The 21,511-nt window shown below is 53.3% G+C and overlaps 71 non-coding genes across 71 annotated transcripts; 29 read left to right on the top strand and 42 right to left on the bottom strand.

Annotated features, from left to right (window-relative positions):
* The first annotated feature begins 162 nt into the window (after positions 1-162).
* Positions 163-234, top strand: Trnam-cau. Its single transcript has one exon. It is a non-coding gene; the product is annotated as a tRNA-Met (tRNA).
* A 245-nt stretch (positions 235-479) lies between these two features.
* Positions 480-551, bottom strand: Trnad-guc. Its single transcript has one exon. It is a non-coding gene; the product is annotated as a tRNA-Asp (tRNA).
* Positions 552-658: 107 nt separating this feature from the next.
* On the bottom strand, positions 659-730 carry Trnad-guc. Its single transcript has one exon. It is a non-coding gene; the product is annotated as a tRNA-Asp (tRNA).
* Positions 731-837: 107 nt separating this feature from the next.
* On the bottom strand, positions 838-929 carry Trnai-uau. Its single transcript is given in 2 exon segments — positions 838-873; positions 892-929. It is a non-coding gene; the product is annotated as a tRNA-Ile (tRNA).
* A 378-nt stretch (positions 930-1,307) lies between these two features.
* Positions 1,308-1,380, top strand: Trnar-acg. Its single transcript has one exon. It is a non-coding gene; the product is annotated as a tRNA-Arg (tRNA).
* Positions 1,381-1,667: 287 nt separating this feature from the next.
* Trnam-cau lies at positions 1,668-1,739 on the top strand. The gene has a single exon. It is a non-coding gene; the product is annotated as a tRNA-Met (tRNA).
* Positions 1,740-1,984: 245 nt separating this feature from the next.
* On the bottom strand, positions 1,985-2,056 carry Trnad-guc. Its single transcript has one exon. It is a non-coding gene; the product is annotated as a tRNA-Asp (tRNA).
* A 107-nt stretch (positions 2,057-2,163) lies between these two features.
* On the bottom strand, positions 2,164-2,235 carry Trnad-guc. Its single transcript has one exon. It is a non-coding gene; the product is annotated as a tRNA-Asp (tRNA).
* Positions 2,236-2,342: 107 nt separating this feature from the next.
* Trnai-uau lies at positions 2,343-2,434 on the bottom strand. The gene is given in 2 exon segments: positions 2,343-2,378; positions 2,397-2,434. It is a non-coding gene; the product is annotated as a tRNA-Ile (tRNA).
* Positions 2,435-2,812: 378 nt separating this feature from the next.
* Trnar-acg lies at positions 2,813-2,885 on the top strand. The gene has a single exon. It is a non-coding gene; the product is annotated as a tRNA-Arg (tRNA).
* Positions 2,886-3,172: 287 nt separating this feature from the next.
* On the top strand, positions 3,173-3,244 carry Trnam-cau. Its single transcript has one exon. It is a non-coding gene; the product is annotated as a tRNA-Met (tRNA).
* A 245-nt stretch (positions 3,245-3,489) lies between these two features.
* Positions 3,490-3,561, bottom strand: Trnad-guc. The gene has a single exon. It is a non-coding gene; the product is annotated as a tRNA-Asp (tRNA).
* Positions 3,562-3,668: 107 nt separating this feature from the next.
* Trnad-guc lies at positions 3,669-3,740 on the bottom strand. Its single transcript has one exon. It is a non-coding gene; the product is annotated as a tRNA-Asp (tRNA).
* Positions 3,741-3,847: 107 nt separating this feature from the next.
* Positions 3,848-3,939, bottom strand: Trnai-uau. The gene is given in 2 exon segments: positions 3,848-3,883; positions 3,902-3,939. It is a non-coding gene; the product is annotated as a tRNA-Ile (tRNA).
* Positions 3,940-4,317: 378 nt separating this feature from the next.
* Trnar-acg lies at positions 4,318-4,390 on the top strand. Its single transcript has one exon. It is a non-coding gene; the product is annotated as a tRNA-Arg (tRNA).
* Positions 4,391-4,677: 287 nt separating this feature from the next.
* Positions 4,678-4,749, top strand: Trnam-cau. Its single transcript has one exon. It is a non-coding gene; the product is annotated as a tRNA-Met (tRNA).
* A 245-nt stretch (positions 4,750-4,994) lies between these two features.
* Trnad-guc lies at positions 4,995-5,066 on the bottom strand. The gene has a single exon. It is a non-coding gene; the product is annotated as a tRNA-Asp (tRNA).
* Positions 5,067-5,173: 107 nt separating this feature from the next.
* Positions 5,174-5,245, bottom strand: Trnad-guc. The gene has a single exon. It is a non-coding gene; the product is annotated as a tRNA-Asp (tRNA).
* A 107-nt stretch (positions 5,246-5,352) lies between these two features.
* On the bottom strand, positions 5,353-5,444 carry Trnai-uau. Its single transcript is given in 2 exon segments — positions 5,353-5,388; positions 5,407-5,444. It is a non-coding gene; the product is annotated as a tRNA-Ile (tRNA).
* A 378-nt stretch (positions 5,445-5,822) lies between these two features.
* On the top strand, positions 5,823-5,895 carry Trnar-acg. The gene has a single exon. It is a non-coding gene; the product is annotated as a tRNA-Arg (tRNA).
* Positions 5,896-6,182: 287 nt separating this feature from the next.
* Positions 6,183-6,254, top strand: Trnam-cau. Its single transcript has one exon. It is a non-coding gene; the product is annotated as a tRNA-Met (tRNA).
* A 245-nt stretch (positions 6,255-6,499) lies between these two features.
* On the bottom strand, positions 6,500-6,571 carry Trnad-guc. The gene has a single exon. It is a non-coding gene; the product is annotated as a tRNA-Asp (tRNA).
* Positions 6,572-6,678: 107 nt separating this feature from the next.
* On the bottom strand, positions 6,679-6,750 carry Trnad-guc. The gene has a single exon. It is a non-coding gene; the product is annotated as a tRNA-Asp (tRNA).
* Positions 6,751-6,857: 107 nt separating this feature from the next.
* Positions 6,858-6,949, bottom strand: Trnai-uau. Its single transcript is given in 2 exon segments — positions 6,858-6,893; positions 6,912-6,949. It is a non-coding gene; the product is annotated as a tRNA-Ile (tRNA).
* Positions 6,950-7,327: 378 nt separating this feature from the next.
* On the top strand, positions 7,328-7,400 carry Trnar-acg. The gene has a single exon. It is a non-coding gene; the product is annotated as a tRNA-Arg (tRNA).
* Positions 7,401-7,687: 287 nt separating this feature from the next.
* On the top strand, positions 7,688-7,759 carry Trnam-cau. The gene has a single exon. It is a non-coding gene; the product is annotated as a tRNA-Met (tRNA).
* Positions 7,760-8,004: 245 nt separating this feature from the next.
* Trnad-guc lies at positions 8,005-8,076 on the bottom strand. Its single transcript has one exon. It is a non-coding gene; the product is annotated as a tRNA-Asp (tRNA).
* Positions 8,077-8,183: 107 nt separating this feature from the next.
* Trnad-guc lies at positions 8,184-8,255 on the bottom strand. Its single transcript has one exon. It is a non-coding gene; the product is annotated as a tRNA-Asp (tRNA).
* A 107-nt stretch (positions 8,256-8,362) lies between these two features.
* On the bottom strand, positions 8,363-8,454 carry Trnai-uau. The gene is given in 2 exon segments: positions 8,363-8,398; positions 8,417-8,454. It is a non-coding gene; the product is annotated as a tRNA-Ile (tRNA).
* A 378-nt stretch (positions 8,455-8,832) lies between these two features.
* Positions 8,833-8,905, top strand: Trnar-acg. Its single transcript has one exon. It is a non-coding gene; the product is annotated as a tRNA-Arg (tRNA).
* A 287-nt stretch (positions 8,906-9,192) lies between these two features.
* Positions 9,193-9,264, top strand: Trnam-cau. The gene has a single exon. It is a non-coding gene; the product is annotated as a tRNA-Met (tRNA).
* A 245-nt stretch (positions 9,265-9,509) lies between these two features.
* On the bottom strand, positions 9,510-9,581 carry Trnad-guc. Its single transcript has one exon. It is a non-coding gene; the product is annotated as a tRNA-Asp (tRNA).
* A 107-nt stretch (positions 9,582-9,688) lies between these two features.
* On the bottom strand, positions 9,689-9,760 carry Trnad-guc. Its single transcript has one exon. It is a non-coding gene; the product is annotated as a tRNA-Asp (tRNA).
* Positions 9,761-9,867: 107 nt separating this feature from the next.
* On the bottom strand, positions 9,868-9,959 carry Trnai-uau. Its single transcript is given in 2 exon segments — positions 9,868-9,903; positions 9,922-9,959. It is a non-coding gene; the product is annotated as a tRNA-Ile (tRNA).
* Positions 9,960-10,337: 378 nt separating this feature from the next.
* Trnar-acg lies at positions 10,338-10,410 on the top strand. Its single transcript has one exon. It is a non-coding gene; the product is annotated as a tRNA-Arg (tRNA).
* Positions 10,411-10,697: 287 nt separating this feature from the next.
* Positions 10,698-10,769, top strand: Trnam-cau. The gene has a single exon. It is a non-coding gene; the product is annotated as a tRNA-Met (tRNA).
* A 245-nt stretch (positions 10,770-11,014) lies between these two features.
* Positions 11,015-11,086, bottom strand: Trnad-guc. The gene has a single exon. It is a non-coding gene; the product is annotated as a tRNA-Asp (tRNA).
* Positions 11,087-11,193: 107 nt separating this feature from the next.
* Trnad-guc lies at positions 11,194-11,265 on the bottom strand. Its single transcript has one exon. It is a non-coding gene; the product is annotated as a tRNA-Asp (tRNA).
* Positions 11,266-11,372: 107 nt separating this feature from the next.
* Trnai-uau lies at positions 11,373-11,464 on the bottom strand. The gene is given in 2 exon segments: positions 11,373-11,408; positions 11,427-11,464. It is a non-coding gene; the product is annotated as a tRNA-Ile (tRNA).
* A 378-nt stretch (positions 11,465-11,842) lies between these two features.
* On the top strand, positions 11,843-11,915 carry Trnar-acg. Its single transcript has one exon. It is a non-coding gene; the product is annotated as a tRNA-Arg (tRNA).
* Positions 11,916-12,202: 287 nt separating this feature from the next.
* Trnam-cau lies at positions 12,203-12,274 on the top strand. The gene has a single exon. It is a non-coding gene; the product is annotated as a tRNA-Met (tRNA).
* A 245-nt stretch (positions 12,275-12,519) lies between these two features.
* Positions 12,520-12,591, bottom strand: Trnad-guc. Its single transcript has one exon. It is a non-coding gene; the product is annotated as a tRNA-Asp (tRNA).
* Positions 12,592-12,698: 107 nt separating this feature from the next.
* On the bottom strand, positions 12,699-12,770 carry Trnad-guc. Its single transcript has one exon. It is a non-coding gene; the product is annotated as a tRNA-Asp (tRNA).
* Positions 12,771-12,877: 107 nt separating this feature from the next.
* Positions 12,878-12,969, bottom strand: Trnai-uau. Its single transcript is given in 2 exon segments — positions 12,878-12,913; positions 12,932-12,969. It is a non-coding gene; the product is annotated as a tRNA-Ile (tRNA).
* A 378-nt stretch (positions 12,970-13,347) lies between these two features.
* Positions 13,348-13,420, top strand: Trnar-acg. Its single transcript has one exon. It is a non-coding gene; the product is annotated as a tRNA-Arg (tRNA).
* Positions 13,421-13,707: 287 nt separating this feature from the next.
* Trnam-cau lies at positions 13,708-13,779 on the top strand. Its single transcript has one exon. It is a non-coding gene; the product is annotated as a tRNA-Met (tRNA).
* A 245-nt stretch (positions 13,780-14,024) lies between these two features.
* Trnad-guc lies at positions 14,025-14,096 on the bottom strand. The gene has a single exon. It is a non-coding gene; the product is annotated as a tRNA-Asp (tRNA).
* A 107-nt stretch (positions 14,097-14,203) lies between these two features.
* Positions 14,204-14,275, bottom strand: Trnad-guc. Its single transcript has one exon. It is a non-coding gene; the product is annotated as a tRNA-Asp (tRNA).
* A 107-nt stretch (positions 14,276-14,382) lies between these two features.
* Trnai-uau lies at positions 14,383-14,474 on the bottom strand. The gene is given in 2 exon segments: positions 14,383-14,418; positions 14,437-14,474. It is a non-coding gene; the product is annotated as a tRNA-Ile (tRNA).
* A 378-nt stretch (positions 14,475-14,852) lies between these two features.
* On the top strand, positions 14,853-14,925 carry Trnar-acg. The gene has a single exon. It is a non-coding gene; the product is annotated as a tRNA-Arg (tRNA).
* Positions 14,926-15,212: 287 nt separating this feature from the next.
* On the top strand, positions 15,213-15,284 carry Trnam-cau. The gene has a single exon. It is a non-coding gene; the product is annotated as a tRNA-Met (tRNA).
* Positions 15,285-15,529: 245 nt separating this feature from the next.
* Positions 15,530-15,601, bottom strand: Trnad-guc. The gene has a single exon. It is a non-coding gene; the product is annotated as a tRNA-Asp (tRNA).
* Positions 15,602-15,708: 107 nt separating this feature from the next.
* Trnad-guc lies at positions 15,709-15,780 on the bottom strand. Its single transcript has one exon. It is a non-coding gene; the product is annotated as a tRNA-Asp (tRNA).
* A 107-nt stretch (positions 15,781-15,887) lies between these two features.
* Positions 15,888-15,979, bottom strand: Trnai-uau. Its single transcript is given in 2 exon segments — positions 15,888-15,923; positions 15,942-15,979. It is a non-coding gene; the product is annotated as a tRNA-Ile (tRNA).
* Positions 15,980-16,357: 378 nt separating this feature from the next.
* On the top strand, positions 16,358-16,430 carry Trnar-acg. Its single transcript has one exon. It is a non-coding gene; the product is annotated as a tRNA-Arg (tRNA).
* Positions 16,431-16,717: 287 nt separating this feature from the next.
* Positions 16,718-16,789, top strand: Trnam-cau. Its single transcript has one exon. It is a non-coding gene; the product is annotated as a tRNA-Met (tRNA).
* Positions 16,790-17,034: 245 nt separating this feature from the next.
* On the bottom strand, positions 17,035-17,106 carry Trnad-guc. Its single transcript has one exon. It is a non-coding gene; the product is annotated as a tRNA-Asp (tRNA).
* Positions 17,107-17,213: 107 nt separating this feature from the next.
* On the bottom strand, positions 17,214-17,285 carry Trnad-guc. The gene has a single exon. It is a non-coding gene; the product is annotated as a tRNA-Asp (tRNA).
* A 107-nt stretch (positions 17,286-17,392) lies between these two features.
* Trnai-uau lies at positions 17,393-17,484 on the bottom strand. Its single transcript is given in 2 exon segments — positions 17,393-17,428; positions 17,447-17,484. It is a non-coding gene; the product is annotated as a tRNA-Ile (tRNA).
* Positions 17,485-17,862: 378 nt separating this feature from the next.
* On the top strand, positions 17,863-17,935 carry Trnar-acg. Its single transcript has one exon. It is a non-coding gene; the product is annotated as a tRNA-Arg (tRNA).
* A 287-nt stretch (positions 17,936-18,222) lies between these two features.
* Positions 18,223-18,294, top strand: Trnam-cau. The gene has a single exon. It is a non-coding gene; the product is annotated as a tRNA-Met (tRNA).
* Positions 18,295-18,539: 245 nt separating this feature from the next.
* Trnad-guc lies at positions 18,540-18,611 on the bottom strand. Its single transcript has one exon. It is a non-coding gene; the product is annotated as a tRNA-Asp (tRNA).
* Positions 18,612-18,718: 107 nt separating this feature from the next.
* Trnad-guc lies at positions 18,719-18,790 on the bottom strand. Its single transcript has one exon. It is a non-coding gene; the product is annotated as a tRNA-Asp (tRNA).
* Positions 18,791-18,897: 107 nt separating this feature from the next.
* Trnai-uau lies at positions 18,898-18,989 on the bottom strand. The gene is given in 2 exon segments: positions 18,898-18,933; positions 18,952-18,989. It is a non-coding gene; the product is annotated as a tRNA-Ile (tRNA).
* A 378-nt stretch (positions 18,990-19,367) lies between these two features.
* Positions 19,368-19,440, top strand: Trnar-acg. Its single transcript has one exon. It is a non-coding gene; the product is annotated as a tRNA-Arg (tRNA).
* Positions 19,441-19,727: 287 nt separating this feature from the next.
* On the top strand, positions 19,728-19,799 carry Trnam-cau. The gene has a single exon. It is a non-coding gene; the product is annotated as a tRNA-Met (tRNA).
* Positions 19,800-20,044: 245 nt separating this feature from the next.
* On the bottom strand, positions 20,045-20,116 carry Trnad-guc. The gene has a single exon. It is a non-coding gene; the product is annotated as a tRNA-Asp (tRNA).
* Positions 20,117-20,223: 107 nt separating this feature from the next.
* Trnad-guc lies at positions 20,224-20,295 on the bottom strand. Its single transcript has one exon. It is a non-coding gene; the product is annotated as a tRNA-Asp (tRNA).
* Positions 20,296-20,402: 107 nt separating this feature from the next.
* Positions 20,403-20,494, bottom strand: Trnai-uau. The gene is given in 2 exon segments: positions 20,403-20,438; positions 20,457-20,494. It is a non-coding gene; the product is annotated as a tRNA-Ile (tRNA).
* A 378-nt stretch (positions 20,495-20,872) lies between these two features.
* Positions 20,873-20,945, top strand: Trnar-acg. The gene has a single exon. It is a non-coding gene; the product is annotated as a tRNA-Arg (tRNA).
* Positions 20,946-21,232: 287 nt separating this feature from the next.
* On the top strand, positions 21,233-21,304 carry Trnam-cau. Its single transcript has one exon. It is a non-coding gene; the product is annotated as a tRNA-Met (tRNA).
* The last annotated feature ends 207 nt before the right edge of the window (positions 21,305-21,511 follow it).

The following is a 21,511-nucleotide window of genomic DNA, read 5'->3' as shown; positions in this document are numbered from 1 at the left end:
CCTGCAAGCGTCAGCGTAGCGTCAGTCGAGCAAAGTCGAGACAAGTCAAGCTGAGAGCTGTAGGAGATGATACGCAATTAAATACAGGCGTGTGAAAGCGACGCAGACAACACTTTCCAAGTGTCCCACGTCACGTGGCGAAGAGCCGGCGCAACCCCAGGCAGCAGAGTGGCGCAGTGGAAGCGTGCTGGGCCCATAACCCAGAGGTCCGTGGATCGAAACCACGCTCTGCTAAAATTATTTCTTTTGCGGACTGTGCCGAGCTCGATTATTACGCCCACAGCGTCGGCTGGGGTGCTTTGATACAGCGTTAACAGCATACCCCGCAATTCTGAAATGTGAAGAATGCGAGAACCACTTCCTAAGTTGTAGCATTTTTTAAGATTTTGCGCCAACTACACTCCACGATCGCAAAGTTAATGCTCTTACGACCCACATACGCGCAACACTCGAACAGGGTTGTGAGATAAAAATCGCATCTCCCCGGCGGGGAATCGAACCCCGATCTCCCGCGTGACAGGCGGGGATACTAACCACTATACTACCGAGGATGCGCTGTAGACAGGTGCCTGTGTGCGAGAGATATGGTGCTAGTAGCCGCAAACGACCTACACTAAGTTCGGCGAGTGATAGAGCAGCAATTACAAATCGGATGTGCCTCCCCGGCGGGGAATCGAACCCCGGTCTCCCGCGTGACAGGCGGGGATACTAACCACTATACTACCGAGGAAGACGCAGCTAGCGTCTCGAATGCACAATTATGTTACTCAAATAGCTGATACATCTCAAACCTAGCCTCCTGTTGCTGTCAGAGACAGCTGCTAAGAAATAAAAGTATGCCCCAGGTGAGGCTCGAACTCACAACCCCGGCATTGCTCACGGCTACTGCCTTATAAGTACCGTGCGCTAACCAATTGCGCCACTGGGGCTACAACAGAGTGCTTTCAGTTAGCGGTATTCACTTTGCTGCAAACCAGTGGTGGCCACAGAAACATACGATCGCCACCTGATGCCATACTGCGACTTTGGCACCTGACTACCAATGCTTCGTGCTATTCTTGTTTCATATGCTACGCTTACATGCACATCAACCGGCTCTCGTCGTCGAGAAAACGTGGGAAAACGCGCGCCTTGCCTTCTGCTACCTGTCGAACAGCGAGAGCAGATGCGTGGCAAGCTCTAAGCTCTGCAGGCGCACTGCGGCCACGCAGCTGCACGAAAGGTACCTTCCTTGGGAGCTTGCTCAGCCATGGAGAACACGTTTCTTAGCGAACTGCACTTGTCCCGTAGAAAGAAATGCTGCCACTGGCCCTGTGGCGCAACGGATAACGCGTCTGACTACGGATCAGAAGATTCCAGGTTCGAATCCTGGCAGGGTCGGCGTTTTGTTAGTTGCCGACGCGTAGCTGGGCAGTGGATTTCGTATGTCGCCGCACCGTGGAGTGCTTTGTTGCTCCTGTGCATCTCGCAGCTGCATGTCGAGTCGATCGTGGTAAATATCGCTGCCTGCAAGCGTCAGCGTATCGTCAGTCGAGCAAAGTCGAGACAAGTCAAGCTGAGAGCTGTAGGAGATGATACGCAATTAAATACAGGCGTGTGAAAGCGACGCAGACAACACTTTCCAAGTGTCCCACGTCACGTGGCGAAGAGCCGGCGCAACCCCAGGCAGCAGAGTGGCGCAGTGGAAGCGTGCTGGGCCCATAACCCAGAGGTCCGTGGATCGAAACCACGCTCTGCTAAAATTATTTCTTTTGCGGACTGTGCCGAGCTCGATTATTACGCCCACAGCGTCGGCTGGGGTGCTTTGATACAGCGTTAACAGCATACCCCGCAATTCTGAAATGTGAAGAATGCGAGAACCACTTCCTCAGTTGTAGCATTTTTTAAGATTTTGCGCCAACTACACTCCACGATCGCAAAGTTAATGCTCTTACGACCCACATACGCGCAACACTCGAACAGGGTTGTGAGATAAAAATCGCATCTCCCCGGCGGGGAATCGAACCCCGGTCTCCCGCGTGACAGGCGGGGATACTAACCACTATACTACCGAGGATGCGCTGTAGACAGGTGCCTGTGTGCGAGAGATATGGTGCTAGTCGCCGCAAACGACCTACACTAAGTTCGGCGAGTGATAGAGCAGCAATTACAAATCGGATGTGCCTCCCCGGCGGGGAATCGAACCCCGGTCTCCCGCGTGACAGGCGGGGATACTAACCACTATACTACCGAGGAAGACGCAGCTAGCGTCTCGAATGCACAATTATGTTACTCAAATAGCTGATACATCTCAAACCTAGCCTCCTGTTGCTGTCAGAGACAGCTGCTAAGAAATAAAAGTATGCCCCAGGTGAGGCTCGAACTCACAACCCCGGCATTGCTCACGGCTACTGCCTTATAAGTACCGTGCGCTAACCAATTGCGCCACTGGGGCTACAACAGAGTGCTTTCAGTTAGCGGTATTCACTTTGCTGCAAACCAGTGGTGGCCACAGAAACATACGATCGCCACCTGATGCCATACTGCGACTTTGGCACCTGACTACCAATGCTTCGTGCTATTCTTGTTTCATATGCTACGCTTACATGCACATCAACCGGCTCTCGTCGTCGAGAAAACGTGGGAAAACGCGCGCCTTGCCTTCTGCTACCTGTCGAACAGCGAGAGCAGATGCGTGGCAAGCTCTAAGCTCTGCAGGCGCACTGCGGCCACGCAGCTGCACGAAAGGTACCTTCCTTGGGAGCTTGCTCAGCCATGGAGAACACGTTTCTTAGCGAACTGCACTTGTCTCGTAGAAAGAAATGCTGCCACTGGCCCTGTGGCGCAACGGATAACGCGTCTGACTACGGATCAGAAGATTCCAGGTTCGAATCCTGGCAGGGTCGGCGTTTTGTTAGTTGCCGACGCGTAGCTGGGCAGTGGATTTCGTATGTCGCCGCACCGTGGAGTGCTTTGTTGCTCCTGTGCATCTCGCAGCTGCATGTCGAGTCGATCGTGGTAAATATCGCTGCCTGCAAGCGTCAGCGTAGCGTCAGTCGAGCAAAGTCGAGACAAGTCAAGCTGAGAGCTGTAGGAGATGATACGCAATTAAATACAGGCGTGTGAAAGCGACGCAGACAACACTTTCCAAGTGTCCCACGTCACGTGGCGAAGAGCCGGCGCAACCCCAGGCAGCAGAGTGGCGCAGTGGAAGCGTGCTGGGCCCATAACCCAGAGGTCCGTGGATCGAAACCACGCTCTGCTAAAATTATTTCTTTTGCGGACTGTGCCGAGCTCGATTATTACGCCCACAGCGTCGGCTGGGGTGCTTTGATACAGCGTTAACAGCATACCCCGCAATTCTGAAATGTGAAGAATGCGAGAACCACTTCCTAAGTTGTAGCATTTTTTAAGATTTTGCGCCAACTACACTCCACGATCGCAAAGTTAATGCTCTTACGACCCACATACGCGCAACACTCGAACAGGGTTGTGAGATAAAAATCGCATCTCCCCGGCGGGGAATCGAACCCCGGTCTCCCGCGTGACAGGCGGGGATACTAACCACTATACTACCGAGGATGCGCTGTAGACAGGTGCCTGTGTGCGAGAGATATGGTGCTAGTAGCCGCAAACGACCTACACTAAGTTCGGCGAGTGATAGAGCAGCAATTACAAATCGGATGTGCCTCCCCGGCGGGGAATCGAACCCCGGTCTCCCGCGTGACAGGCGGGGATACTAACCACTATACTACCGAGGAAGACGCAGCTAGCGTCTCGAATGCACAATTATGTTACTCAAATAGCTGATACATCTCAAACCTAGCCTCCTGTTGCTGTCAGAGACAGCTGCTAAGAAATAAAAGTATGCCCCAGGTGAGGCTCGAACTCACAACCCCGGCATTGCTCACGGCTACTGCCTTATAAGTACCGTGCGCTAACCAATTGCGCCACTGGGGCTACAACAGAGTGCTTTCAGTTAGCGGTATTCACTTTGCTGCAAACCAGTGGTGGGCACAGAAACATACGATCGCCACCTGATGCCATACTGCGACTTTGGCACCTGACTACCAATGCTTCGTGCTATTCTTGTTTCATATGCTACGCTTACATGCACATCAACCGGCTCTCGTCGTCGAGAAAACGTGGGAAAACGCGCGCCTTGCCTTCTGCTACCTGTCGAACAGCGAGAGCAGATGCGTGGCAAGCTCTAAGCTCTGCAGGCGCACTGCGGCCACGCAGCTGCACGAAAGGTACCTTCCTTGGGAGCTTGCTCAGCCATGGAGAACACGTTTCTTAGCGAACTGCACTTGTCTCGTAGAAAGAAATGCTGCCACTGGCCCTGTGGCGCAACGGATAACGCGTCTGACTACGGATCAGAAGATTCCAGGTTCGAATCCTGGCAGGGTCGGCGTTTTGTTAGTTGCCGACGCGTAGCTGGGCAGTGGATTTCGTATGTCGCCGCACCGTGGAGTGCTTTGTTGCTCCTGTGCATCTCGCAGCTGCATGTCGAGTCGATCGTGGTAAATATCGCTGCCTGCAAGCGTCAGCGTAGCGTCAGTCGAGCAAAGTCGAGACAAGTCAAGCTGAGAGCTGTAGGAGATGATACGCAATTAAATACAGGCGTGTGAAAGCGACGGAGACAACACTTTCCAAGTGTCCCACGTCACGTGGCGAAGAGCCGGCGCAACCCCAGGCAGCAGAGTGGCGCAGTGGAAGCGTGCTGGGCCCATAACCCAGAGGTCCGTGGATCGAAACCACGCTCTGCTAAAATTATTTCTTTTGCGGACTGTGCCGAGCTCGATTATTACGCCCACAGCGTCGGCTGGGGTGCTTTGATACAGCGTTAACAGCATACCCCGCAATTCTGAAATGTGAAGAATGCGAGAACCACTTCCTCAGTTGTAGCATTTTTTAAGATTTTGCGCCAACTACACTCCACGATCGCAAAGTTAATGCTCTTACGACCCACATACGCGCAACACTCGAACAGGGTTGTGAGATAAAAATCGCATCTCCCCGGCGGGGAATCGAACCCCGGCCTCCCGCGTGACAGGCGGGGATACTAACCACTATACTACCGAGGATGCGCTGTAGACAGGTGCCTGTGTGCGAGAGATATGGTGCTAGTAGCCGCAAACGACCTACACTAAGTTCGGCGAGTGATAGAGCAGCAATTACAAATCGGATGTGCCTCCCCGGCGGGGAATCGAACCCCGGTCTCCCGCGTGACAGGCGGGGATACTAACCACTATACTACCGAGGAAGACGCAGCTAGCGTCTCGAATGCACAATTATGTTACTCAAATAGCTGATACATCTCAAACCTAGCCTCCTGTTGCTGTCAGAGACAGCTGCTAAGAAATAAAAGTATGCCCCAGGTGAGGCCCGAACTCACAACCCCGGCATTGCTCACGGCTACTGCCTTATAAGTACCGTGCGCTAACCAATTGCGCCACTGGGGCTACAACAGAGTGCTTTCAGTTAGCGGTATTCACTTTGCTGCAAACCAGTGGTGGGCACAGAAACATACGATCGCCACCTGATGCCATACTGCGACTTTGGCACCTGACTACCAATGCTTCGTGCTATTCTTGTTTCATATGCTACGCTTACATGCACATCAACCGGCTCTCGTCGTCGAGAAAACGTGGGAAAACGCGCGCCTTGCCTTCTGCTACCTGTCGAACAGCGAGAGCAGATGCGTGGCAAGCTCTAAGCTCTGCAGGCGCACTGCGGCCACGCAGCTGCACGAAAGGTACCTTCCTTGGGAGCTTGCTCAGCCATGGAGAACACGTTTCTTAGCGAATTGCACTTGTCTCGTAGAAAGAAATGCTGCCACTGGCCCTGTGGCGCAACGGATAACGCGTCTGACTACGGATCAGAAGATTCCAGGTTCGAATCCTGGCAGGGTCGGCGTTTTGTTAGTTGCCGACGCGTAGCTGGGCAGTGGATTTCGTATGTCGCCGCACCGTGGAGTGCTTTGTTGCTCCTGTGCATCTCGCAGCTGCATGTCGAGTCGATCGTGGTAAATATCGCTGCCTGCAAGCGTCAGCGTAGCGTCAGTCGAGCAAAGTCGAGACAAGTCAAGCTGAGAGCTGTAGGAGATGATACGCAATTAAATACAGGCGTGTGAAAGCGACGCAGACAACACTTTCCAAGTGTCCCACGTCACGTGGCGAAGAGCCGGCGCAACCCCAGGCAGCAGAGTGGCGCAGTGGAAGCGTGCTGGGCCCATAACCCAGAGGTCCGTGGATCGAAACCACGCTCTGCTAAAATTATTTCTTTTGCGGACTGTGCCGAGCTCGATTATTACGCCCACAGCGTCGGCTGGGGTGCTTTGATACAGCGTTAACAGCATACCCCGCAATTCTGAAATGTGAAGAATGCGAGAACCACTTCCTAAGTTGTAGCATTTTTTAAGATTTTGCGCCAACTACACTCCACGATCGCAAAGTTAATGCTCTTACGACCCACATACGCGCAACACTCGAACAGGGTTGTGAGATAAAAATCGCATCTCCCCGGCGGGGAATCGAACCCCGGTCTCCCGCGTGACAGGCGGGGATACTAACCACTATACTACCGAGGATGCGCTGTAGACAGGTGCCTGTGTGCGAGAGATATGGTGCTAGTAGCCGCAAACGACCTACACTAAGTTCGGCGAGTGATAGAGCAGCAATTACAAATCGGATGTGCCTCCCCGGCGGGGAATCGAACCCCGGTCTCCCGCGTGACAGGCGGGGATACTAACCACTATACTACCGAGGAAGACGCAGCTAGCGTCTCGAATGCACAATTATGTTACTCAAATAGCTGATACATCTCAAACCTAGCCTCCTGTTGCTGTCAGAGACAGCTGCTAAGAAATAAAAGTATGCCCCAGGTGAGGCTCGAACTCACAACCCCGGCATTGCTCACGGCTACTGCCTTATAAGTACCGTGCGCTAACCAATTGCGCCACTGGGGCTACAACAGAGTGCTTTCAGTTAGCGGTATTCACTTTGCTGCAAACCAGTGGTGGCCACAGAAACATACGATCGCCACCTGATGCCATACTGCGACTTTGGCACCTGACTACCAATGCTTCGTGCTATTCTTGTTTCATATGCTACGCTTACATGCACATCAACCGGCTCTCGTCGTCGAGAAAACGTGGGAAAACGCGCGCCTTGCCTTCTGCTACCTGTCGAACAGCGAGAGCAGATGCGTGGCAAGCTCTAAGCTCTGCAGGCGCACTGCGGCCACGCAGCTGCACGAAAGGTACCTTCCTTGGGAGCTTGCTCAGCCATGGAGAACACGTTTCTTAGCGAACTGCACTTGTCTCGTAGAAAGAAATGCTGCCACTGGCCCTGTGGCGCAACGGATAACGCGTCTGACTACGGATCAGAAGATTCCAGGTTCGAATCCTGGCAGGGTCGGCGTTTTGTTAGTTGCCGACGCGTAGCTGGGCAGTGGATTTCGTATGTCGCCGCACCGTGGAGTGCTTTGTTGCTCCTGTGCATCTCGCAGCTGCATGTCGAGTCGATCGTGGTAAATATCGCTGCCTGCAAGCGTCAGCGTAGCGTCAGTCGAGCAAAGTCGAGACAAGTCAAGCTGAGAGCTGTAGGAGATGATACGCAATTAAATACAGGCGTGTGAAAGCGACGGAGACAACACTTTCCAAGTGTCCCACGTCACGTGGCGAAGAGCCGGCGCAACCCCAGGCAGCAGAGTGGCGCAGTGGAAGCGTGCTGGGCCCATAACCCAGAGGTCCGTGGATCGAAACCACGCTCTGCTAAAATTATTTCTTTTGCGGACTGTGCCGAGCTCGATTATTACGCCCACAGCGTCGGCTGGGGTGCTTTGATACAGCGTTAACAGCATACCCCGCAATTCTGAAATGTGAAGAATGCGAGAACCACTTCCTAAGTTGTAGCATTTTTTAAGATTTTGCGCCAACTACACTCCACGATCGCAAAGTTAATGCTCTTACGACCCACATACGCGCAACACTCGAACAGGGTTGTGAGATAAAAATCGCATCTCCCCGGCGGGGAATCGAACCCCGGTCTCCCGCGTGACAGGCGGGGATACTAACCACTATACTACCGAGGATGCGCTGTAGACAGGTGCCTGTGTGCGAGAGATATGGTGCTAGTCGCCGCAAACGACCTACACTAAGTTCGGCGAGTGATAGAGCAGCAATTACAAATCGGATGTGCCTCCCCGGCGGGGAATCGAACCCCGGTCTCCCGCGTGACAGGCGGGGATACTAACCACTATACTACCGAGGAAGACGCAGCTAGCGTCTCGAATGCACAATTATGTTACTCAAATAGCTGATACATCTCAAACCTAGCCTCCTGTTGCTGTCAGAGACAGCTGCTAAGAAATAAAAGTATGCCCCAGGTGAGGCTCGAACTCACAACCCCGGCATTGCTCACGGCTACTGCCTTATAAGTACCGTGCGCTAACCAATTGCGCCACTGGGGCTACAACAGAGTGCTTTCAGTTAGCGGTATTCACTTTGCTGCAAACCAGTGGTGGCCACAGAAACATACGATCGCCACCTGATGCCATACTGCGACTTTGGCACCTGACTACCAATGCTTCGTGCTATTCTTGTTTCATATGCTACGCTTACATGCACATCAACCGGCTCTCGTCGTCGAGAAAACGTGGGAAAACGCGCGCCTTGCCTTCTGCTACCTGTCGAACAGCGAGAGCAGATGCGTGGCAAGCTCTAAGCTCTGCAGGCGCACTGCGGCCACGCAGCTGCACGAAAGGTACCTTCCTTGGGAGCTTGCTCAGCCATGGAGAACACGTTTCTTAGCGAATTGCACTTGTCTCGTAGAAAGAAATGCTGCCACTGGCCCTGTGGCGCAACGGATAACGCGTCTGACTACGGATCAGAAGATTCCAGGTTCGAATCCTGGCAGGGTCGGCGTTTTGTTAGTTGCCGACGCGTAGCTGGGCAGTGGATTTCGTATGTCGCCGCACCGTGGAGTGCTTTGTTGCTCCTGTGCATCTCGCAGCTGCATGTCGAGTCGATCGTGGTAAATATCGCTGCCTGCAAGCGTCAGCGTAGCGTCAGTCGAGCAAAGTCGAGACAAGTCAAGCTGAGAGCTGTAGGAGATGATACGCAATTAAATACAGGCGTGTGAAAGCGACGCAGACAACACTTTCCAAGTGTCCCACGTCACGTGGCGAAGAGCCGGCGCAACCCCAGGCAGCAGAGTGGCGCAGTGGAAGCGTGCTGGGCCCATAACCCAGAGGTCCGTGGATCGAAACCACGCTCTGCTAAAATTATTTCTTTTGCGGACTGTGCCGAGCTCGATTATTACGCCCACAGCGTCGGCTGGGGTGCTTTGATACAGCGTTAACAGCATACCCCGCAATTCTGAAATGTGAAGAATGCGAGAACCACTTCCTAAGTTGTAGCATTTTTTAAGATTTTGCGCCAACTACACTCCACGATCGCAAAGTTAATGCTCTTACGACCCACATACGCGCAACACTCGAACAGGGTTGTGAGATAAAAATCGCATCTCCCCGGCGGGGAATCGAACCCCGGTCTCCCGCGTGACAGGCGGGGATACTAACCACTATACTACCGAGGATGCGCTGTAGACAGGTGCCTGTGTGCGAGAGATATGGTGCTAGTAGCCGCAAACGACCTACACTAAGTTCGGCGAGTGATAGAGCAGCAATTACAAATCGGATGTGCCTCCCCGGCGGGGAATCGAACCCCGGTCTCCCGCGTGACAGGCGGGGATACTAACCACTATACTACCGAGGAAGACGCAGCTAGCGTCTCGAATGCACAATTATGTTACTCAAATAGCTGATACATCTCAAACCTAGCCTCCTGTTGCTGTCAGAGACAGCTGCTAAGAAATAAAAGTATGCCCCAGGTGAGGCTCGAACTCACAACCCCGGCATTGCTCACGGCTACTGCCTTATAAGTACCGTGCGCTAACCAATTGCGCCACTGGGGCTACAACAGAGTGCTTTCAGTTAGCGGTATTCACTTTGCTGCAAACCAGTGGTGGCCACAGAAACATACGATCGCCACCTGATGCCATACTGCGACTTTGGCACCTGACTACCAATGCTTCGTGCTATTCTTGTTTCATATGCTACGCTTACATGCACATCAACCGGCTCTCGTCGTCGAGAAAACGTGGGAAAACGCGCGCCTTGCCTTCTGCTACCTGTCGAACAGCGAGAGCAGATGCGTGGCAAGCTCTAAGCTCTGCAGGCGCACTGCGGCCACGCAGCTGCACGAAAGGTACCTTCCTTGGGAGCTTGCTCAGCCATGGAGAACACGTTTCTTAGCGAACTGCACTTGTCTCGTAGAAAGAAATGCTGCCACTGGCCCTGTGGCGCAACGGATAACGCGTCTGACTACGGATCAGAAGATTCCAGGTTCGAATCCTGGCAGGGTCGGCGTTTTGTTAGTTGCCGACGCGTAGCTGGGCAGTGGATTTCGTATGTCGCCGCACCGTGGAGTGCTTTGTTGCTCCTGTGCATCTCGCAGCTGCATGTCGAGTCGATCGTGGTAAATATCGCTGCCTGCAAGCGTCAGCGTAGCGTCAGTCGAGCAAAGTCGAGACAAGTCAAGCTGAGAGCTGTAGGAGATGATACGCAATTAAATACAGGCGTGTGAAAGCGACGCAGACAACACTTTCCAAGTGTCCCACGTCACGTGGCGAAGAGCCGGCGCAACCCCAGGCAGCAGAGTGGCGCAGTGGAAGCGTGCTGGGCCCATAACCCAGAGGTCCGTGGATCGAAACCACGCTCTGCTAAAATTATTTCTTTTGCGGACTGTGCCGAGCTCGATTATTACGCCCACAGCGTCGGCTGGGGTGCTTTGATACAGCGTTAACAGCATACCCCGCAATTCTGAAATGTGAAGAATGCGAGAACCACTTCCTAAGTTGTAGCATTTTTTAAGATTTTGCGCCAACTACACTCCACGATCGCAAAGTTAATGCTCTTACGACCCACATACGCGCAACACTCGAACAGGGTTGTGAGATAAAAATCGCATCTCCCCGGCGGGGAATCGAACCCCGGTCTCCCGCGTGACAGGCGGGGATACTAACCACTATACTACCGAGGATGCGCTGTAGACAGGTGCCTGTGTGCGAGAGATATGGTGCTAGTAGCCGCAAACGACCTACACTAAGTTCGGCGAGTGATAGAGCAGCAATTACAAATCGGATGTGCCTCCCCGGCGGGGAATCGAACCCCGGTCTCCCGCGTGACAGGCGGGGATACTAACCACTATACTACCGAGGAAGACGCAGCTAGCGTCTCGAATGCACAATTATGTTACTCAAATAGCTGATACATCTCAAACCTAGCCTCCTGTTGCTGTCAGAGACAGCTGCTAAGAAATAAAAGTATGCCCCAGGTGAGGCTCGAACTCACAACCCCGGCATTGCTCACGGCTACTGCCTTATAAGTACCGTGCGCTAACCAATTGCGCCACTGGGGCTACAACAGAGTGCTTTCAGTTAGCGGTATTCACTTTGCTGCAAACCAGTGGTGGCCACAGAAACATACGATCGCCACCTGATGCCATACTGCGACTTTGGCACCTGACTACCAATGCTTCGTGCTATTCTTGTTTCATATGCTACGCTTACATGCACATCAACCGGCTCTCGTCGTCGAGAAAACGTGGGAAAACGCGCGCCTTGCCTTCTGCTACCTGTCGAACAGCGAGAGCAGATGCGTGGCAAGCTCTAAGCTCTGCAGGCGCACTGCGGCCACGCAGCTGCACGAAAGGTACCTTCCTTGGGAGCTTGCTCAGCCATGGAGAACACGTTTCTTAGCGAATTGCACTTGTCTCGTAGAAAGAAATGCTGCCACTGGCCCTGTGGCGCAACGGATAACGCGTCTGACTACGGATCAGAAGATTCCAGGTTCGAATCCTGGCAGGGTCGGCGTTTTGTTAGTTGCCGACGCGTAGCTGGGCAGTGGATTTCGTATGTCGCCGCACCGTGGAGTGCTTTGTTGCTCCTGTGCATCTCGCAGCTGCATGTCGAGTCGATCGTGGTAAATATCGCTGCCTGCAAGCGTCAGCGTAGCGTCAGTCGAGCAAAGTCGAGACAAGTCAAGCTGAGAGCTGTAGGAGATGATACGCAATTAAATACAGGCGTGTGAAAGCGACGCAGACAACACTTTCCAAGTGTCCCACGTCACGTGGCGAAGAGCCGGCGCAACCCCAGGCAGCAGAGTGGCGCAGTGGAAGCGTGCTGGGCCCATAACCCAGAGGTCCGTGGATCGAAACCACGCTCTGCTAAAATTATTTCTTTTGCGGACTGTGCCGAGCTCGATTATTACGCCCACAGCGTCGGCTGGGGTGCTTTGATACAGCGTTAACAGCATACCCCGCAATTCTGAAATGTGAAGAATGCGAGAACCACTTCCTAAGTTGTAGCATTTTTTAAGATTTTGCGCCAACTACACTCCACGATCGCAAAGTTAATGCTCTTACGACCCACATACGCGCAACACTCGAACAGGGTTGTGAGATAAAAATCGCATCTCCCCGGCGGGGAATCGAACCCCGGTCTCCCGCGTGACAGGCGGGGATACTAACCACTATACTACCGAGGATGCGCTGTAGACAGGTGCCTGTGTGCGAGAGATATGGTGCTAGTAGCCGCAAACGACCTACACTAAGTTCGGCGAGTGATAGAGCAGCAATTACAAATCGGATGTGCCTCCCCGGCGGGGAATCGAACCCCGGTCTCCCGCGTGACAGGCGGGGATACTAACCACTATACTACCGAGGAAGACGCAGCTAGCGTCTCGAATGCACAATTATGTTACTCAAATAGCTGATACATCTCAAACCTAGCCTCCTGTTGCTGTCAGAGACAGCTGCTAAGAAATAAAAGTATGCCCCAGGTGAGGCTCGAACTCACAACCCCGGCATTGCTCACGGCTACTGCCTTATAAGTACCGTGCGCTAACCAATTGCGCCACTGGGGCTACAACAGAGTGCTTTCAGTTAGCGGTATTCACTTTGCTGCAAACCAGTGGTGGCCACAGAAACATACGATCGCCACCTGATGCCATACTGCGACTTTGGCACCTGACTACCAATGCTTCGTGCTATTCTTGTTTCATATGCTACGCTTACATGCACATCAACCGGCTCTCGTCGTCGAGAAAACGTGGGAAAACGCGCGCCTTGCCTTCTGCTACCTGTCGAACAGCGAGAGCAGATGCGTGGCAAGCTCTAAGCTCTGCAGGCGCACTGCGGCCACGCAGCTGCACGAAAGGTACCTTCCTTGGGAGCTTGCTCAGCCATGGAGAACACGTTTCTTAGCGAACTGCACTTGTCTCGTAGAAAGAAATGCTGCCACTGGCCCTGTGGCGCAACGGATAACGCGTCTGACTACGGATCAGAAGATTCCAGGTTCGAATCCTGGCAGGGTCGGCGTTTTGTTAGTTGCCGACGCGTAGCTGGGCAGTGGATTTCGTATGTCGCCGCACCGTGGAGTGCTTTGTTGCTCCTGTGCATCTCGCAGCTGCATGTCGAGTCGATCGTGGTAAATATCGCTGCCTGCAAGCGTCAGCGTAGCGTCAGTCGAGCAAAGTCGAGACAAGTCAAGCTGAGAGCTGTAGGAGATGATACGCAATTAAATACAGGCGTGTGAAAGCGACGCAGACAACACTTTCCAAGTGTCCCACGTCACGTGGCGAAGAGCCGGCGCAACCCCAGGCAGCAGAGTGGCGCAGTGGAAGCGTGCTGGGCCCATAACCCAGAGGTCCGTGGATCGAAACCACGCTCTGCTAAAATTATGTCTTTTGCGGACTGTGCCGAGCTCGATTATTACGCCCACAGCGTCGGCTGGGGTGCTTTGATACAGCGTTAACAGCATACCCCGCAATTCTGAAATGTGAAGAATGCGAGAACCACTTCCTAAGTTGTAGCATTTTTTAAGATTTTGCGCCAACTACACTCCACGATCGCAAAGTTAATGCTCTTACGACCCACATACGCGCAACACTCGAACAGGGTTGTGAGATAAAAATCGCATCTCCCCGGCGGGGAATCGAACCCCGGTCTCCCGCGTGACAGGCGGGGATACTAACCACTATACTACCGAGGATGCGCTGTAGACAGGTGCCTGTGTGCGAGAGATATGGTGCTAGTAGCCGCAAACGACCTACACTAAGTTCGGCGAGTGATAGAGCAGCAATTACAAATCGGATGTGCCTCCCCGGCGGGGAATCGAACCCCGGTCTCCCGCGTGACAGGCGGGGATACTAACCACTATACTACCGAGGAAGACGCAGCTAGCGTCTCGAATGCACAATTATGTTACTCAAATAGCTGATACATCTCAAACCTAGCCTCCTGTTGCTGTCAGAGACAGCTGCTAAGAAATAAAAGTATGCCCCAGGTGAGGCTCGAACTCACAACCCCGGCATTGCTCACGGCTACTGCCTTATAAGTACCGTGCGCTAACCAATTGCGCCACTGGGGCTACAACAGAGTGCTTTCAGTTAGCGGTATTCACTTTGCTGCAAACCAGTGGTGGCCACAGAAACATACGATCGCCACCTGATGCCATACTGCGACTTTGGCACCTGACTACCAATGCTTCGTGCTATTCTTGTTTCATATGCTACGCTTACATGCACATCAACCGGCTCTCGTCGTCGAGAAAACGTGGGAAAACGCGCGCCTTGCCTTCTGCTACCTGTCGAACAGCGAGAGCAGATGCGTGGCAAGCTCTAAGCTCTGCAGGCGCACTGCGGCCACGCAGCTGCACGAAAGGTACCTTCCTTGGGAGCTTGCTCAGCCATGGAGAACACGTTTCTTAGCGAATTGCACTTGTCTCGTAGAAAGAAATGCTGCCACTGGCCCTGTGGCGCAACGGATAACGCGTCTGACTACGGATCAGAAGATTCCAGGTTCGAATCCTGGCAGGGTCGGCGTTTTGTTAGTTGCCGACGCGTAGCTGGGCAGTGGATTTCGTATGTCGCCGCACCGTGGAGTGCTTTGTTGCTCCTGTGCATCTCGCAGCTGCATGTCGAGTCGATCGTGGTAAATATCGCTGCCTGCAAGCGTCAGCGTAGCGTCAGTCGAGCAAAGTCGAGACAAGTCAAGCTGAGAGCTGTAGGAGATGATACGCAATTAAATACAGGCGTGTGAAAGCGACGCAGACAACACTTTCCAAGTGTCCCACGTCACGTGGCGAAGAGCCGGCGCAACCCCAGGCAGCAGAGTGGCGCAGTGGAAGCGTGCTGGGCCCATAACCCAGAGGTCCGTGGATCGAAACCACGCTCTGCTAAAATTATTTCTTTTGCGGACTGTGCCGAGCTCGATTATTACGCCCACAGCGTCGGCTGGGGTGCTTTGATACAGCGTTAACAGCATACCCCGCAATTCTGAAATGTGAAGAATGCGAGAACCACTTCCTAAGTTGTAGCATTTTTTAAGATTTTGCGCCAACTACACTCCACGATCGCAAAGTTAATGCTCTTACGACCCACATACGCGCAACACTCGAACAGGGTTGTGAGATAAAAATCGCATCTCCCCGGCGGGGAATCGAACCCCGGTCTCCCGCGTGACAGGCGGGGATACTAACCACTATACTACCGAGGATGCGCTGTAGACAGGTGCCTGTGTGCGAGAGATATGGTGCTAGTAGCCGCAAACGACCTACACTAAGTTCGGCGAGTGATAGAGCAGCAATTACAAATCGGATGTGCCTCCCCGGCGGGGAATCGAACCCCGGTCTCCCGCGTGACAGGCGGGGATACTAACCACTATACTACCGAGGAAGACGCAGCTAGCGTCTCGAATGCACAATTATGTTACTCAAATAGCTGATACATCTCAAACCTAGCCTCCTGTTGCTGTCAGAGACAGCTGCTAAGAAATAAAAGTATGCCCCAGGTGAGGCTCGAACTCACAACCCCGGCATTGCTCACGGCTACTGCCTTATAAGTACCGTGCGCTAACCAATTGCGCCACTGGGGCTACAACAGAGTGCTTTCAGTTAGCGGTATTCACTTTGCTGCAAACCAGTGGTGGCCACAGAAACATACGATCGCCACCTGATGCCATACTGCGACTTTGGCACCTGACTACCAATGCTTCGTGCTATTCTTGTTTCATATGCTACGCTTACATGCACATCAACCGGCTCTCGTCGTCGAGAAAACGTGGGAAAACGCGCGCCTTGCCTTCTGCTACCTGTCGAACAGCGAGAGCAGATGCGTGGCAAGCTCTAAGCTCTGCAGGCGCACTGCGGCCACGCAGCTGCACGAAAGGTACCTTCCTTGGGAGCTTGCTCAGCCATGGAGAACACGTTTCTTAGCGAATTGCACTTGTCTCGTAGAAAGAAATGCTGCCACTGGCCCTGTGGCGCAACGGATAACGCGTCTGACTACGGATCAGAAGATTCCAGGTTCGAATCCTGGCAGGGTCGGCGTTTTGTTAGTTGCCGACGCGTAGCTGGGCAGTGGATTTCGTATGTCGCCGCACCGTGGAGTGCTTTGTTGCTCCTGTGCATCTCGCAGCTGCATGTCGAGTCGATCGTGGTAAATATCGCTGCCTGCAAGCGTCAGCGTAGCGTCAGTCGAGCAAAGTCGAGACAAGTCAAGCTGAGAGCTGTAGGAGATGATACGCAATTAAATACAGGCGTGTGAAAGCGACGCAGACAACACTTTCCAAGTGTCCCACGTCACGTGGCGAAGAGCCGGCGCAACCCCAGGCAGCAGAGTGGCGCAGTGGAAGCGTGCTGGGCCCATAACCCAGAGGTCCGTGGATCGAAACCACGCTCTGCTAAAATTATGTCTTTTGCGGACTGTGCCGAGCTCGATTATTACGCCCACAGCGTCGGCTGGGGTGCTTTGATACAGCGTTAACAGCATACCCCGCAATTCTGAAATGTGAAGAATGCGAGAACCACTTCCTAAGTTGTAGCATTTTTTAAGATTTTGCGCCAACTACACTCCACGATCGCAAAGTTAATGCTCTTACGACCCACATACGCGCAACACTCGAACAGGGTTGTGAGATAAAAATCGCATCTCCCCGGCGGGGAATCGAACCCCGGTCTCCCGCGTGACAGGCGGGGATACTAACCACTATACTACCGAGGATGCGCTGTAGACAGGTGCCTGTGTGCGAGAGATATGGTGCTAGTAGCCGCAAACGACCTACACTAAGTTCGGCGAGTGATAGAGCAGCAATTACAAATCGGATGTGCCTCCCCGGCGGGGAATCGAACCCCGGTCTCCCGCGTGACAGGCGGGGATACTAACCACTATACTACCGAGGAAGACGCAGCTAGCGTCTCGAATGCACAATTATGTTACTCAAATAGCTGATACATCTCAAACCTAGCCTCCTGTTGCTGTCAGAGACAGCTGCTAAGAAATAAAAGTATGCCCCAGGTGAGGCTCGAACTCACAACCCCGGCATTGCTCACGGCTACTGCCTTATAAGTACCGTGCGCTAACCAATTGCGCCACTGGGGCTACAACAGAGTGCTTTCAGTTAGCGGTATTCACTTTGCTGCAAACCAGTGGTGGCCACAGAAACATACGATCGCCACCTGATGCCATACTGCGACTTTGGCACCTGACTACCAATGCTTCGTGCTATTCTTGTTTCATATGCTACGCTTACATGCACATCAACCGGCTCTCGTCGTCGAGAAAACGTGGGAAAACGCGCGCCTTGCCTTCTGCTACCTGTCGAACAGCGAGAGCAGATGCGTGGCAAGCTCTAAGCTCTGCAGGCGCACTGCGGCCACGCAGCTGCACGAAAGGTACCTTCCTTGGGAGCTTGCTCAGCCATGGAGAACACGTTTCTTAGCGAATTGCACTTGTCTCGTAGAAAGAAATGCTGCCACTGGCCCTGTGGCGCAACGGATAACGCGTCTGACTACGGATCAGAAGATTCCAGGTTCGAATCCTGGCAGGGTCGGCGTTTTGTTAGTTGCCGACGCGTAGCTGGGCAGTGGATTTCGTATGTCGCCGCACCGTGGAGTGCTTTGTTGCTCCTGTGCATCTCGCAGCTGCATGTCGAGTCGATCGTGGTAAATATCGCTGCCTGCAAGCGTCAGCGTAGCGTCAGTCGAGCAAAGTCGAGACAAGTCAAGCTGAGAGCTGTAGGAGATGATACGCAATTAAATACAGGCGTGTGAAAGCGACGCAGACAACACTTTCCAAGTGTCCCACGTCACGTGGCGAAGAGCCGGCGCAACCCCAGGCAGCAGAGTGGCGCAGTGGAAGCGTGCTGGGCCCATAACCCAGAGGTCCGTGGATCGAAACCACGCTCTGCTAAAATTATTTCTTTTGCGGACTGTGCCGAGCTCGATTATTACGCCCACAGCGTCGGCTGGGGTGCTTTGATACAGCGTTAACAGCATACCCCGCAATTCTGAAATGTGAAGAATGCGAGAACCACTTCCTAAGTTGTAGCATTTTTTAAGATTTTGCGCCAACTACACTCCACGATCGCAAAGTTAATGCTCTTACGACCCACATACGCGCAACACTCGAACAGGGTTGTGAGATAAAAATCGCATCTCCCCGGCGGGGAATCGAACCCCGGTCTCCCGCGTGACAGGCGGGGATACTAACCACTATACTACCGAGGATGCGCTGTAGACAGGTGCCTGTGTGCGAGAGATATGGTGCTAGTAGCCGCAAACGACCTACACTAAGTTCGGCGAGTGATAGAGCAGCAATTACAAATCGGATGTGCCTCCCCGGCGGGGAATCGAACCCCGGTCTCCCGCGTGACAGGCGGGGATACTAACCACTATACTACCGAGGAAGACGCAGCTAGCGTCTCGAATGCACAATTATGTTACTCAAATAGCTGATACATCTCAAACCTAGCCTCCTGTTGCTGTCAGAGACAGCTGCTAAGAAATAAAAGTATGCCCCAGGTGAGGCTCGAACTCACAACCCCGGCATTGCTCACGGCTACTGCCTTATAAGTACCGTGCGCTAACCAATTGCGCCACTGGGGCTACAACAGAGTGCTTTCAGTTAGCGGTATTCACTTTGCTGCAAACCAGTGGTGGCCACAGAAACATACGATCGCCACCTGATGCCATACTGCGACTTTGGCACCTGACTACCAATGCTTCGTGCTATTCTTGTTTCATATGCTACGCTTACATGCACATCAACCGGCTCTCGTCGTCGAGAAAACGTGGGAAAACGCGCGCCTTGCCTTCTGCTACCTGTCGAACAGCGAGAGCAGATGCGTGGCAAGCTCTAAGCTCTGCAGGCGCACTGCGGCCACGCAGCTGCACGAAAGGTACCTTCCTTGGGAGCTTGCTCAGCCATGGAGAACACGTTTCTTAGCGAATTGCACTTGTCTCGTAGAAAGAAATGCTGCCACTGGCCCTGTGGCGCAACGGATAACGCGTCTGACTACGGATCAGAAGATTCCAGGTTCGAATCCTGGCAGGGTCGGCGTTTTGTTAGTTGCCGACGCGTAGCTGGGCAGTGGATTTCGTATGTCGCCGCACCGTGGAGTGCTTTGTTGCTCCTGTGCATCTCGCAGCTGCATGTCGAGTCGATCGTGGTAAATATCGCTGCCTGCAAGCGTCAGCGTAGCGTCAGTCGAGCAAAGTCGAGACAAGTCAAGCTGAGAGCTGTAGGAGATGATACGCAATTAAATACAGGCGTGTGAAAGCGACGCAGACAACACTTTCCAAGTGTCCCACGTCACGTGGCGAAGAGCCGGCGCAACCCCAGGCAGCAGAGTGGCGCAGTGGAAGCGTGCTGGGCCCATAACCCAGAGGTCCGTGGATCGAAACCACGCTCTGCTAAAATTATTTCTTTTGCGGACTGTGCCGAGCTCGATTATTACGCCCACAGCGTCGGCTGGGGTGCTTTGATACAGCGTTAACAGCATACCCCGCAATTCTGAAATGTGAAGAATGCGAGAACCACTTCCTAAGTTGTAGCATTTTTTAAGATTTTGCGCCAACTACACTCCACGATCGCAAAGTTAATGCTCTTACGACCCACATACGCGCAACACTCGAACAGGGTTGTGAGATAAAAATCGCATCTCCCCGGCGGGGAATCGAACCCCGGTCTCCCGCGTGACAGGCGGGGATACTAACCACTATACTACCGAGGATGCGCTGTAGACAGGTGCCTGTGTGCGAGAGATATGGTGCTAGTAGCCGCAAACGACCTACACTAAGTTCGGCGAGTGATAGAGCAGCAATTACAAATCGGATGTGCCTCCCCGGCGGGGAATCGAACCCCGGTCTCCCGCGTGACAGGCGGGGATACTAACCACTATACTACCGAGGAAGACGCAGCTAGCGTCTCGAATGCACAATTATGTTACTCAAATAGCTGATACATCTCAAACCTAGCCTCCTGTTGCTGTCAGAGACAGCTGCTAAGAAATAAAAGTATGCCCCAGGTGAGGCTCGAACTCACAACCCCGGCATTGCTCACGGCTACTGCCTTATAAGTACCGTGCGCTAACCAATTGCGCCACTGGGGCTACAACAGAGTGCTTTCAGTTAGCGGTATTCACTTTGCTGCAAACCAGTGGTGGCCACAGAAACATACGATCGCCACCTGATGCCATACTGCGACTTTGGCACCTGACTACCAATGCTTCGTGCTATTCTTGTTTCATATGCTACGCTTACATGCACATCAACCGGCTCTCGTCGTCGAGAAAACGTGGGAAAACGCGCGCCTTGCCTTCTGCTACCTGTCGAACAGCGAGAGCAGATGCGTGGCAAGCTCTAAGCTCTGCAGGCGCACTGCGGCCACGCAGCTGCACGAAAGGTACCTTCCTTGGGAGCTTGCTCAGCCATGGAGAACACGTTTCTTAGCGAATTGCACTTGTCTCGTAGAAAGAAATGCTGCCACTGGCCCTGTGGCGCAACGGATAACGCGTCTGACTACGGAACAGAAGATTCCAGGTTCGAATCCTGGCAGGGTCGGCGTTTTGTTAGTTGCCGACGCGTAGCTGGGCAGTGGATTTCGTATGTCGCCGCACCGTGGAGTGCTTTGTTGCTCCTGTGCATCTCGCAGCTGCATGTCGAGTCGATCGTGGTAAATATCGCTGCCTGCAAGCGTCAGCGTAGCGTCAGTCGAGCAAAGTCGAGACAAGTCAAGCTGAGAGCTGTAGGAGATGATACGCAATTAAATACAGGCGTGTGAAAGCGACGCAGACAACACTTTCCAAGTGTCCCACGTCACGTGGCGAAGAGCCGGCGCAACCCCAGGCAGCAGAGTGGCGCAGTGGAAGCGTGCTGGGCCCATAACCCAGAGGTCCGTGGATCGAAACCACGCTCTGCTAAAATTATTTCTTTTGCGGACTGTGCCGAGCTCGATTATTACGCCCACAGCGTCGGCTGGGGTGCTTTGATACAGCGTTAACAGCATACCCCGCAATTCTGAAATGTGAAGAATGCGAGAACCACTTCCTAAGTTGTAGCATTTTTTAAGATTTTGCGCCAACTACACTCCACGATCGCAAAGTTAATGCTCTTACGACCCACATACG

This window comes from Schistocerca americana, chromosome 8, assembly GCF_021461395.2.
Source record: "Schistocerca americana isolate TAMUIC-IGC-003095 chromosome 8, iqSchAmer2.1, whole genome shotgun sequence".
NCBI classification, from domain to species: Eukaryota; Metazoa; Arthropoda; class Insecta; order Orthoptera; family Acrididae; genus Schistocerca; species Schistocerca americana.
This window is presented reverse-complemented; position numbering and strand designations above follow the sequence as displayed.